General features: G+C 33.0%; 2 long non-coding RNA genes across 2 annotated transcripts; both read right to left on the bottom strand.

The window, feature by feature from the left end:
* Window positions 1-310: 310 nt before the first annotated feature.
* Window positions 311-2,183, bottom strand: LOC105197835. The gene is made up of 3 exons (XR_850844.3): window positions 1,852-2,183; window positions 1,304-1,455; window positions 311-753 (listed from the first exon to the last, which is right to left on the bottom strand). It is a non-coding gene; the product is annotated as an uncharacterized LOC105197835 (long non-coding RNA).
* A 4,115-nt stretch (window positions 2,184-6,298) lies between these two features.
* On the bottom strand, window positions 6,299-8,239 carry LOC113006239. The gene is made up of 3 exons (XR_005575628.1): window positions 7,935-8,239; window positions 7,406-7,536; window positions 6,299-6,770 (listed from the first exon to the last, which is right to left on the bottom strand). It is a non-coding gene; the product is annotated as an uncharacterized LOC113006239 (long non-coding RNA).
* Between the last annotated feature and the right edge of the window lie 4,824 nt (window positions 8,240-13,063).

Below are 13,063 nucleotides of genomic sequence, written 5' to 3'. Positions count from 1 at the left end.
GTACGTGTGACTACATATGATTGTTTCGTATTTAAATTGCGCGAATATATTTGGACCCAAATTTCATTGGCGCATCACATCGAGCGACGCCTCTCACCGCGTATCGAGCCGCTGACGATGCGCTATTGTTTCACCTTGTTTTTTACATCATGATCTTATCCTCTATTCCTCTTTAATATTAATCTGATGTCAACATAAGATTATCCGACCGGATAAAATAAAATATCCGACTATCCGGTATTATCCGGCACGGGCAAGTATCCGACGTTTTGTGTTTGGTACAAAGAGGTTCATACCAAGAAGCAGTCGATTTGATAGAGATAAAAAATAATCTTTATTCAGCCACGCTCAAACAGCAATAAATATTTATACATGAAAAATACATATATTAAAAAGGGGGGAAATGCACATTAGAAAGACAGCATACGTCATCTGACTGATTCAAACGACATTATTTATCGACTTTTAAAATACTAATACGGCGTATCCAACATATTCGACGTATCCAGCGTATCCGGCGGTGCATCTCTACTGCTATCTAGACGCCAAACTGTCTTAAATATTTCCATTCAAATACCATTATGAGCACACAAAATCCAATACGTGTAGAGAGCAAAATTAAACAATCAGACGAATCAGTAATTTGTAACAGTTCCAAATATTTAATTATACTTTTCTGATCTAAATTTGTTGTATTGCTGTATCTATCTGAAGTAATTGTTGATGAAGTATTTGTTGGTGATGTCATATTTTCTGAAAAATATAATTTGTAATTAGTACATAATTATATCTATTGTTAATGAATTAATTTTGTTAAATAGAAAAATTTGTTATAATAAATTTATCAGTTGATTCTAAATAAAGTTAAATTATTTATATAGAAAAAATAACTTTACAATAAATTTTTTAATTTATTAATTGTTAAGTAAACACGATATAAAGAAAATAATTTAATTATAATATAATTAATTATAATATAAAAAGTTTCTAAATGAAACTAAGGGAAAAGAGTTATATAATTCTGTCTATATATATTTATTCTTGTCTTTTAACATTTCATGCATAAATATTTTACAATATTAATTTTATAATCTTTGATATGGTATTCTTATTAAAAGTTGTAGTAAATTTTAATATTATAATATTTTTTATCACATTCATTTCTTATAAATTTATCTAGTGTTAAAAAATATAATAGGATTAATAGGCATACTACTTGCCATTTTTGAAGCTTGTACAATTAAGAGAATAATAAATAAAGCATTATTTTTTTAAATATGAATTACTATACCGGTATATTTACCATTTATACATGTATAAACTTTGTCATTTGCGAAGAAAAAGATACATATTTCTAATAGCAAGAGAATGAATTCCACCCAGTCACCAATATTGTTAGGTAAAGTCATTTTTCTTGATAGTAATTAGTATCTTGATATATGTATGGCTTAATGTCTGAAATTAGTAACGTCTCAAATTAATAGTGGATTTACTTTCAATGTTTGTATAATAGCGAATACAATAATATATTTTGCCGGGTTATTAATTCGCGATCTATTTATCGATAATGGACGGGAATGATGAGCCACAAATTACAATCTGTGAGCTGCAAGCCCACGTGCAGCAAGCTGCAAACTAAGCCATGAGCTACTAACAATAACGAATTACTCTGGCCACGTGGCTCACTGTGCTCTCGATTTTTCGCGAATCTGTACACGATGAACCTTGACTTTATATCAAAGCCGTGAGAATTTTGATGTTACATAGCTCAGTTCACAATATTCCACTCGAAGACAATAACGTTTTATAATATTTTATAAGAAAAATATATTCTTTTTAAAGAATTCTAACCTGTATAATTTTTGCAGTAAAAGTTTCACAAACTTTTCTTAGGCTGATGGATCGTTTTGATCAATCTTGAAAAGATATTGCTGAATTGTATAAGAGTAACTTTTTAAAAATCGTAATGTTAATGCAAATGTTTCGTACACAATAATGTATATATTTATTAGACTAAGCTCACGAATACCCCGAACACTACAGCAAAGCTAAACTGGTAAGTCCCGGTCTACACACAGATAATAGCCGTTTGTTTTCTGTTCCTGAACTCCCTGAATTAGTGTGCACTTAAAATGAAATAGATATATATTTGAAAGTTAGTGAAAGCAAGAAGGAACGTTCCAGTGTAGTTTAGTGCAGGAATAAAAAACAAGCCTTAGGCTTGTTTTCTATTCCTGCACTAGACTGCACTGGAACGTTCCTTCTTGCTTTCGCTAACTTTTAAACATATATCTATTTCATTTTAAAGGCTTGTTTTCTATTCCTGCACTAGACTGCACTGGAACGTTCCTTCTTGCTTTCGCTAACTTTGAAACATCTATCTATTTCATTTTAAGTGTACACTTATTTAGAGAGTTTAGGAACAGAAAACAAACGGTAAGTTTACACTAATTCAGGGAGTTCAGGAACAGAAAACAAACGGAATGCTACCATACGAAAATAGTGAACAGATATTCATTCTTACCAACTTACATCAAGGCATTCTGATTGGTCATATCAACTCCCACTTTCAAGTGGCTCCCACTTTCAAGGCTGCGTTCAGATTCCCCACTCGGGTGCACCCAGATGTCGTTTTATCTTCGTTGTTTACCAAATGTTAAACAAGAATAGAATAATGTCTGTGTACCGGGTGGGACATCTGAACGCAGCCCAAGTGGGCCCCACTTTTTCTGTTTAACCGGTAACTACGATACTAGTTTCACTTCCGTGCAACACATTTTCTTCGATGGTTTTTGGAATGTACACCCATGGAATTTGATTATGTCCATGGGAAAATTTTCCAAACTGAAAAGTTGCTATGTTTCTACATACTTACAGTTTATGATTAATGTAACGACCAATAAGGCTCTTCTCAGCTATTAAGGGCCTCGCACATGAAATGCATAACATAACATAAGCACAACATAAGACCGACGGACCAATGAAAATGTTATGTAACTCAATATGGCGACTTTATACTGGATGCTCATTGGTCCATCGGTCTTATGTTGTGCTTATGTTATGTTATGCATTTTATGTGCGAGGCCCTTTATTGCGGCCGTCGCACATAAAATGCATAACAGAGCATAAGGCCTCTGGACTAATGGAAATTAATTATATGTAAATTAATATGGCGACTTTATGCTGAATGCTCATTGGTCCATCGGTCTTGTGTTGTGCTTATGTTATGTTATGCGTTTCATGTGCACGGTCTTTAAGCTCTAGTCGTTTCATTTATCATAAACTGCGAGTATATAGAAAGTAGTGACTTCTCAGTTTGGAAAATTTCCCCATGGACAGAATCAGGCTAAAGTCCCATGGACTGATATTTTCCGCGTAACGCGTAATGCGTAACCAATCAGAAGCGTTCTGAGTCTTTTGTTGAGCCTTCTTATAAAGTTGATTGGTTACGCGATACGCGTTACGCGAAATATCTATGCCATGGGACGCCACCCTCAAAGTCTTTGGGGTCGATCATGAAACTTTTTCCCTAAGGCGGAAACGTGAAAAGTAAAAAATTTCTCTATTAACTTCAATGGTAAAGATTTTCACGTTTCCGCCCTAGGGAAAAAGTTTCATGATTAACCCCCTTGGGCTGCGTACAGATTCCCCACCAGGGTGCACCCAGACATCATCTATCCTTGTTTAACATTTGGTAAACAACAAAGATAAAACATCATGGTGACCCGGGTAAGGAATCTGAACGCAGCCTTGGGTGTACAGTCGTGTTCATTATAGTTGCGACACTTTTTCTTCGATGGTTTTTGGAATGTAGCCTTGCTCATCAAACGGCGAACGTAATTGGTTGGATCCACAAGTAAGAACCAATCATGTTCTCAGCTCTTGCTATAGTTGCGTGTTCAGAGACGCATCTAAGAAAAAGTGTCGCAACTATAATGAACACGACTGTACTAGAGTCCTATATAAAGAGAGAAGCGACATCGAACCCCCATCACAACCTTCAGTATCCAATTGAGTCCTCCACCGCCATTTTGAGATCGCTCTAACGTCATCAAACACCATTCGTATCATTCTGCAAACAGCTATGGTCACAATATGGCTGCTCACTTAGCCAATCAAGTATCAATCATATTACCCATCAGAGCTTTGGACATCAATGTCGCTTCTCTCTTTATATAGGACTCTAGACTGTACAGTCGTGTTCATTATAGTTGCGACACTTTTTTTAGATGCGTTTGTGAACGCGCAACTATAACAAGAACTGAGAACATGATTGGTTCTTACTTGTGAATCCAACCAATTACGTTTGCCGCTCGATGAGCAAAGCTACATTCCAAAAACCATCGAAGAAAAAGTGTCGCAACTATAATGAACACGACTGTACAAAGTAGAAACCCTATGGCCTAGTTTACACCGAGTACTTGATACACGAACTAACTAGTAATTTTTTATTAATTAAATTATTATAATTTCGGCAATAAATTTAAAGAATACTATATCAAGCTGGTACAATATGGCCTAGTTTACACCGAGTACTTGATACGCGTACTAACTCGTAACTTTCTATTAAATTATCTTACTTTCGACGATGCGCGTATATATACATAATTCATATATTTAATTATTTTAATTCATATTGTACCAGCTTAGTTATTATTCTTTAAATTTATTGCCGAAATTAAGATAATTTAATAGAAAATTACTAGTTAGTACGCGTATCAAGTGCTCGGTGTAAACTAGGCCTATATCAGATCTGAACACGAGATAATCACTTTTGATTGGTTCTTCAGTTCTGGCCAACTCCCACCTGTATTTGAATTCAAATATTTGTATTATGTTTAGATGCTACAGCAAAAGCGAGTATAGAAAAGAAATAAATAACAATTTTTTTTATAATGTAATACAATATATTTTATTTAAATAAAGTATGCATTGCCATCGTCTTACTACCATATTTTTTACATTTTATTGCATTTTTTTTTATTAAAAATCTCTAATCTAAATGTTACAAACCTCTTAATTATATGTATAATTTGTATATAAGTTGTGACATGGTAAAATATGGTTGGCTGTAATTTTACTACATTTTTTAATTAAAAAATTTTTGAAACTAATATCTGTAATGTTATTAAAATATTTAGAATAATGTCAAAACATTTGTTCAAACTTAAAAAAGATTACAAAAGTTTTAATATTTAGAAAAAATAAACAATTATTTTTATAACATTTTAATTGTACGAATTTTGTAAATAAATATAATATTAGAGTTTTTGAGCCAACTGATTTTAAATATTTATTACACAGTTTGCATGTTTTGAAATAGATTATATGAGGTACCCGGCAATGTTATATAAACTATTTAATTCTAAATTTAATAAACTTATTAATGTTTATTAAAAGGCGGAATTGCGCTTTTACTTGTGCTATTATTATTTATATCAATGTTTCCTTTATTCGTTTGTTTTTCTTCTGATAAAAATTTAAGCCTGATAAATATTCGCTATCATTATTATCATAACTATTATTGTTAATTTGTTTTATGTACATTTATGTAAATTTTCATGACGTATTCTTTGGCTCTTGAATTATTGCAAAATGGGGCTACACAGCCGCCCATTTTAAATAATTTTTAAAATAAACTCTTGTACACGATAAGAAAACAACAACGATAGTGTAACGTGGTTTCGCGTTTAAGTTGAGGTTAGACACGTCAAGAATAAGTTAGAAAGAGAGAGAGAGAGAGAGAGAGAGAGAGAGAAGTGCTTAGAACATATAGACATGGAAGCAGAATAGCAGACTGTGTCCGGAGGAAATGAGAAAAAAAAATCATGGTTGCCTCTTTCTTGTAACTGCTCGAAAATGCGCATGCGCGCCAATTTGACGCATGCAAGCATCGTATCTGTAGATGTAGATATACGTAGATATTTTTGTCTTTTTTACCACATAAAATGTAATATAAGCCCATTGTTTAACTTTTGACAGTTCGCGAAAGAGTACGTTTAACAACTTTAGAACCTTAAAGAATCCTAACCTATTTTCATGGATAAAACCGGCCAAGCAAACGTAAGCTACACATGCGCACTGTCAAGCAGTTACTCACAAGAGAGGTAACTATAATTTTTTTTCTCACTTCCTCTGGATATATTTTTCTTTCGAGAACAATAGGCATTCTCCTTCCATGTCTATATGTTCTAAGGAGAAGTGTATTTCTTTCTCTCTCGCGATTATGCCCAAATCGCGTCGTGTCCAGACTCTGATATAGGGTCTCTAGTAAAAAGGGGTTCACAACAAGAAGCAATTGATTTGATAAAGATATAAGAATAATCTTTATTCAGCCACGCTCGAACAGCCATGAATATTTATACATGAAAAATGCATTAAAAAAAAGGGGGCTTGTACATTAGAGAGACAGGTCTCTAATGAGCTCTACAATGTATGTCATATGACTGATTCAAACGACATTATTTATCGACTTTTAGAATAGTAAATCGTAAGGCGTATCCAGTGTATCCAGTTCATCCAGCGTATGCAGTGGATCCAGTGTTCGTCTGCCCCTAATAGTCTGTAGCACCAATTGGTAAAATTCCACATAATTAGCGTTAAGAGTATGTAAAATCCAATAATAGCGAGCAAAATTAAAAAAACAAACAAAGCAGAAATTAATAACGATATTATATATATACAATATTCAATTTTACTCTTCGGATCTAAATTTATTGTATTATTTGAAGTAATTGTTGATGAAGTATTCGTTGGAGATGTCTTATTTTCTGAAAAATATAATTTGTAATTAGTAAATAATTATATCCATTGTTAATAAATTAATTTTGTTAAATAGAAAAACTTGTTATGATAAATTTATCTGTTGATTATAAATAAAGCTAAATAATTTATATATAAGAAATAACTTTACAATAAATTTTTCAATTTATTAATTGTTAAATAAAGATGATATAAAGAAAATAATTTAATTACTCTAATATCATTAATAATCACTAATATCATTAAATTATAACAAGTTTCTAAATGAAACGAAAAGAAAAGAGTTATGTAATTCTGTCTATATATATATATATATATATATATATATATATATATATGTGTGTGTATATATATATATATATATATGTATATATATATATATTTATTTATTTATTCTTATCTTTTAACATTTCATGCATAATGTTTTACAACATTAATTTTATAATCTTCGATATGATATTCTTATTAAAAGTTGTAGTAAATTTTAATACTATATTGTGTTTTTTTTATCATATTATGTCATTTCTTATAAATTTATTTATTGTTAAAAAATATAATAGGCATAACACTTGCCATTTTTAAAGCTTATACAATTAAGAGAATAATAAATAAAACATTATGTCTTTAATATAAATTACTTTACTTGTACGTAAACTGTTAATGCTCCTTGGTCCTAATAGCATCAGAATGAAATCCACCCATTCCTCGATATTATTAGGTAAAATCATTTTTCTTGATAGTAATTAGTATCTTGATATATGTATGGCGTAATGTCTGAAATTAGTAATGTCTCAAATTAATAATGGATTTATGTTCGATGTTTGTATAATGGAGAATACAGTAATATATTCTGCCGGGTTATTAATTCGCGATCTATTTATCGATAATGGACGGGAATGATGAGCCACGAATTACAATCTGTGAGCTGCAAGCCCACGTGCAGCAAGCTGCAAACTAAGCCATGAGCTACTAACAATAACGAATTACTCTGGCCACGTGGCTCACTGTGCTCTCGATTTTTCGCGAATCTGTACACGATGAACCTTGACTTTATATCAAAGCCGTGAGAATTTTGATGTTACATAGCTCAGTTCACAATATTCCACTCGAAGACAATAACGTTTTATAATATTTTATAAGAAAAATATATATTCTTTTTAAAGAATTCTAACCTGTATAAATTTTTGCAGTAAAAGTTTCACAAACTTTTCTTAGGCTGATGGATCGTTTTGATCAATCTTGAAAAGATATTGCTGAATTGTATAAGAGTAACTTTTTAAAAATCGTAATGTTAATGCAAATGTTTCGTGCACAATAATGTATATATTTATTAGACTAAGCTCACGAATACCCCGAACACTACAGCAAAGCTAAACTGGTAAGTCCCGGTCTACACACAGATAATGCTACCATACGAAAATAGTGAGCAGATACTCATTCTTACCAACTTACATCAAGGCATTCTGATTGGTCATTTCAACTCCCACTTTCAAGTGGGCCCCACTTTTTCTGTGTTACCGAAAACCACGATACTAAGGCTTGTTTTCTATTCTTGCACTAGACTGCACTGGAACGTTCCTTCTTGTTTTTACTAACTTTCAAATATATATCTATTTCACTTTAAGTGCACACTAATTCAGGGAATTCAGAAACAGAACACAAACGGCTAGTTTCACTTCAGTGCAACACATTTTCTTCGATGGTTTTTGGAATGTAGATTTGCTCATCAAACGACAAACGTAATTGGTTCTTATCTGTGGAGTCATTCTGCAGTTCTAAGAGAAAATTCACACTATAGGCTTGTTTTCTATTCCTGCACTAGACTGCACTAGAACGTTCCTTCTTGCTTTCGCTAACTTTGGCTGTGTTCCGATATTAACTGCCAGCATTGAAAATGTATAGTATATGTGACGTGAACTATAAATTTTCAGTACTGCCAGTAAAAACCGAACACAGCCTTTGAAACATCTATCTATTTTATTTTAAGTGTACAGTCGTGTTCATTATAGTTGCGACACTTTTTTTTCGATGGTTTTTGGAATGTAGCCTTGCTCATCGAGCGGCGACCGTAATTGGTTGGATCCACAAGTAAGAACCAATCATGTTCTCAGCTTTTGTTATAGTTGCGTGTTCAGAGACGCATCTAAGAAAAAATGTCGCAACTATAATGAACACGACTGTACAGTCATGTTCATTATAGTTGCGGCACTTTTTCTTTGATGGTTTTTGGAATGTAGCCTTACTCATCGAGCGGCGAACGTAATTGGCTGGATCCACAAGTAAGAACCTATCATGTCCTCAGCTCTCGTTATAGTTGGGTGTTCAGAAACGCATTTAAGAAAAAGTGTCGCAACTATAATGAACATGACTGTACACCCAAGGACTTTGATTCTGTCCATGGGGAAATTTTCTCTACTGAGAAGTCACTATCTTTCTACATACTTACAGTTCATGATTAACGTAATGACCAATAAGCTCTATTCGTTTCATTAATCATGAACTGTGAGTATGTAGAAAGTGGTGACTTCTCAGTTTGAAAAATTTCCCCATGGACAGAATCAAAGTCCTTGGGTGTACACTTATTTAGAGAGTTCAGGAACAGAAATCAAACGGCTTGGCGGAAAAGTAGAAAGCAGAAAGCCAATCAAAGCTCGCAATGGTAGTAAGCAGGTACACCCACGGAATTTGATTCTATCCATGGGGAAATTTTCTAAACTGAGAAGTCGCTATCTTTCTACATACTTACAGTTCATGATTAACGTAACGACCAATAAGCTCTAGTTTCATTAATCATGAACTGCGAGTATGTAGAAAGTGGTGACTTCTCAGTTTGAAAAATTTCCCCATGGACAGAATCAAAGTCCTTGGGTATACATACACCCATGGAATTTGATTCTGTTCATAGGGAAATTTTCTAAATTGAGAAGTCACCACTTTCTATATACTCGCAGTTTATGATTAATGTAACGACTAGATTTTATTGGTCGTTACATTAATCATAAACTGTAAGTATGTAGAAAGATAGCGACTTCTTAGTTTGGAAAATTTCCCTATGGACAGAATCAAATTCTATGGGTGTACAGTGCATTGCATTGATGCCTGGGGTACCGATTTTAAGGTGTAATCACACTACAGGTTGCAAGCTTGGTTGCAGTTGGGGTTACGGTTAACAATTTAAGGTTGATCAATCACACTACATACAGGTTGCAAGCTCGGTTGCGATTGGGATTACAATTCACAGTTTTTTTTCAACATTGATCAATCACACTATAGGCAATAATTCTTGATTAACCAAGCCGGTACGTAAACAAAGCAGAACCACAAGACGATTAGGTTATATAACGTGCGAAGCAGACGAAGCAGTACGCAGTTAAGTTAGGTTATAATTTAGACTTGTGATTCTCGCAATCTTATTGGCTACTGTTACAACCTCAAGTTTGAAAAATAGACTCGGATCTAAATTGTAACCTGCAACCTAACCGGCAAACTGCTTCTCTCTGATTGGTTGATTTCCAACACTCAACAGTAACCCTAATCGCAACCGAGCTCGCAACCTGTAGTGTGATTACGGTTTTAGGGACCACGTTTCTTTCTTATTTTTATGTTTATGACTGAATGCTGCGGTGATCGTTGACGGCAGCATTTGGTCATGAACGTAAAAATAACTAAGAAAGAAACGTGGTCTTTAAAATTGGTATCCCATCAATGCAACGCACTGTACACCCAAGGACTTTGATTCTGTCCATGGGGAAATTTTCCAAACTGAGAAATCGCTATCTTTCTACATACTTACAGTTCATGATTAACGTAACGACCAATAAGCTCTAGTAATTTCATTAATCATAAACTGCGAGTATGTAGAAAGTGGTGACTTCTCAGTTTGGAAAATTTCCCCATGGACAGAATCAAAGTCCTTGGGTGTACATACATACAGTCTGTAGCAGAATTTTGAAACTGTGTACTACCAGTGCAAGTTCTGGAAGTCGATTCTGTATCACATAAGTTGAGTAAAAATTACAAAAGTGAGCAATTCACTAGCTTTTGACCAATGAAATTACAAATATTTTAGTGAATTACTCACTTTTGTAATTTTCACCAAGGTAAATAATATAGAATTGACCCCCTGATCACTATCGAAAATTGTCCTACCACCAATCACATTTATCGTAATTCTCGCCACGCTCCGCCACGCTCTTTTAATTCACTTTTTAGGATTAAGGTGGTGCTAGTTGCTATCGCCAAAGTTAAAAATTGGCCAACTCTCGTTTGGCTACAGTGACACTCTCTTGCCACCGGAAATAGCGTTAGTTGCCATTCTTTGCAACTGGCGACGAAGCGTTTTCAACTCATTGTAGAACAGCCTTATTATCGACTTTATTTTTTCCACTAAAATTTAAAAAAAATTCTTAAAACAGATTTCTATAAAATTTTTTAAGTTTTGTGCAAATTTTTATTTTGTACTTGATGTATACAAATTTCTGTTATAAAATTTTATTATTCCAATATTATATTTTTAAATTATTTTAAATTAATTTTTATATCAATAAGAAATTATTTTCCTGATTTTGGAGTATCTTAGGTTAAAGATTAAGTACTAAAATTTTGTAATATTTTAATTACCTTTTTATTTGTTCTAATAATTTAATACTACCGTGGATACAATATTATCGAGAACGTCGATGTTAGTCATCCCATTAATAAACTCATTAAATTAATATTTTATAAACGAAAAATCAAGACCACGTGTATCTGTACCCTGCCTGCACCAAACGTAACAAGCACGTCGCTGTGACGTGCTAACTCGTCGCATGTTACGTCTCAGCGAGGTCTCAACTGGTGTTTGAAACGTAATTGAGACGTCGCTGAGACGTAACTAACATCCCCATTTCTGGTAACAGCGACATTGTAATGACGTGTATTTTGTGACTTATGCACTAATTGTGACCTGAAAATTATAGACGAATTTTGAAAAATTAAGATTGGTTTTTACTGCATTATGTACGTAAAATACTTGCTAGATAAAATGTATAATAGTTTTACACTGAGAGAAGAGAATGATTGCAATTACCATAATTCAACTTTAATTTATAGTGGTTTTGGGTGCGATCTATAAATTATAGTAATTCTGAATTATAATATTCTACTTTTTATGTATGGTTACATCTATTATGTTTATAATGGTTCCAAATATTGGAAGTTTAAAAAGGTTAGTTTTAATCATATAGTAAATTAAAACATTTTCCACTTGATTTCATTTTCAAGGGAATTCATCAGAAAAATTATTCTACTCTAATAGAACATCGGTGAAAAATCTTATAATGCTCCGCCTTTTATACCATTTACGTGTTTTCTTTCTTACGAGAAAACGCCATAACAACCATTTAGTGACGGTTTCGTGTACTATATACGCAGAGAAAAAAGTATTTGTGACTATAATTGCATGATTAAGGAAATTATTATGAGAGATGCATCGGATAGTGATTTTTACCGGATAGCCGGATACCGCGATAGTATTTCCCAACTGTACATTACTCTACGTAACGTTTTCACAATTACGTATTAAATTTAATTACATTAAATGAAAAACATCATTTTTAAAAAATGAAATGTTATTTATCTTTAAAATATAAGTCATAATACAAAAGAAAATTCAACAAATAGCTAATTAATTAAAACATTCAAATTATTTAGTTACGTCGCAGCGACGTGCACAAGACGTATCATATTTTCTGCGACTTGTGATCAACAGCACGTCTCTGTTACGTCCGGTGCAGGCAAGGTATGCTTATTGCTTCTTGATTATACGGCCTCAAACTATTTAACAAATCGGCTAGAACCTTTTGCTCGTACTATTGTTTATTTTATATGAGATATACAAAAATTATAATGTCAATTCAAAGCGTTGATTAATCATATCAACAAATTTCAAAAATTTCTTGAATATAATATATCCGTACTATGAACACGGTTTCAACAAAACTTCAAACCTTTCGCACATCGCATAAAATAAGTTGCATAGGCGTAGCTTAAACTGTTTGGACCAATGAGCATCTTATATAAATCAATATAGATTTTATACTAGATGCTCATTGGTCCAGCCATCTTATGCTCCATTTTATGTGCAATGAGTTCATAATTTTCTCAGTAAATAGTCAAATAATAAGTTATGTTGTGTTTCGTAAAACTCATTTATGTCTTACATCTTGTTAATATCCAATATAATTTCTAATATCTAATATTCTTCCATTGTACGCAGGGCCAGCATTAAGCACATGCAGCTATAGCTCCCACACACAGAACG

The sequence above is a fragment of the Solenopsis invicta genome, chromosome 10, assembly GCF_016802725.1.
Source record: "Solenopsis invicta isolate M01_SB chromosome 10, UNIL_Sinv_3.0, whole genome shotgun sequence".
Lineage (NCBI taxonomy): Eukaryota > Metazoa > Arthropoda > Insecta > Hymenoptera > Formicidae > Solenopsis > Solenopsis invicta.
This window is presented reverse-complemented; position numbering and strand designations above follow the sequence as displayed.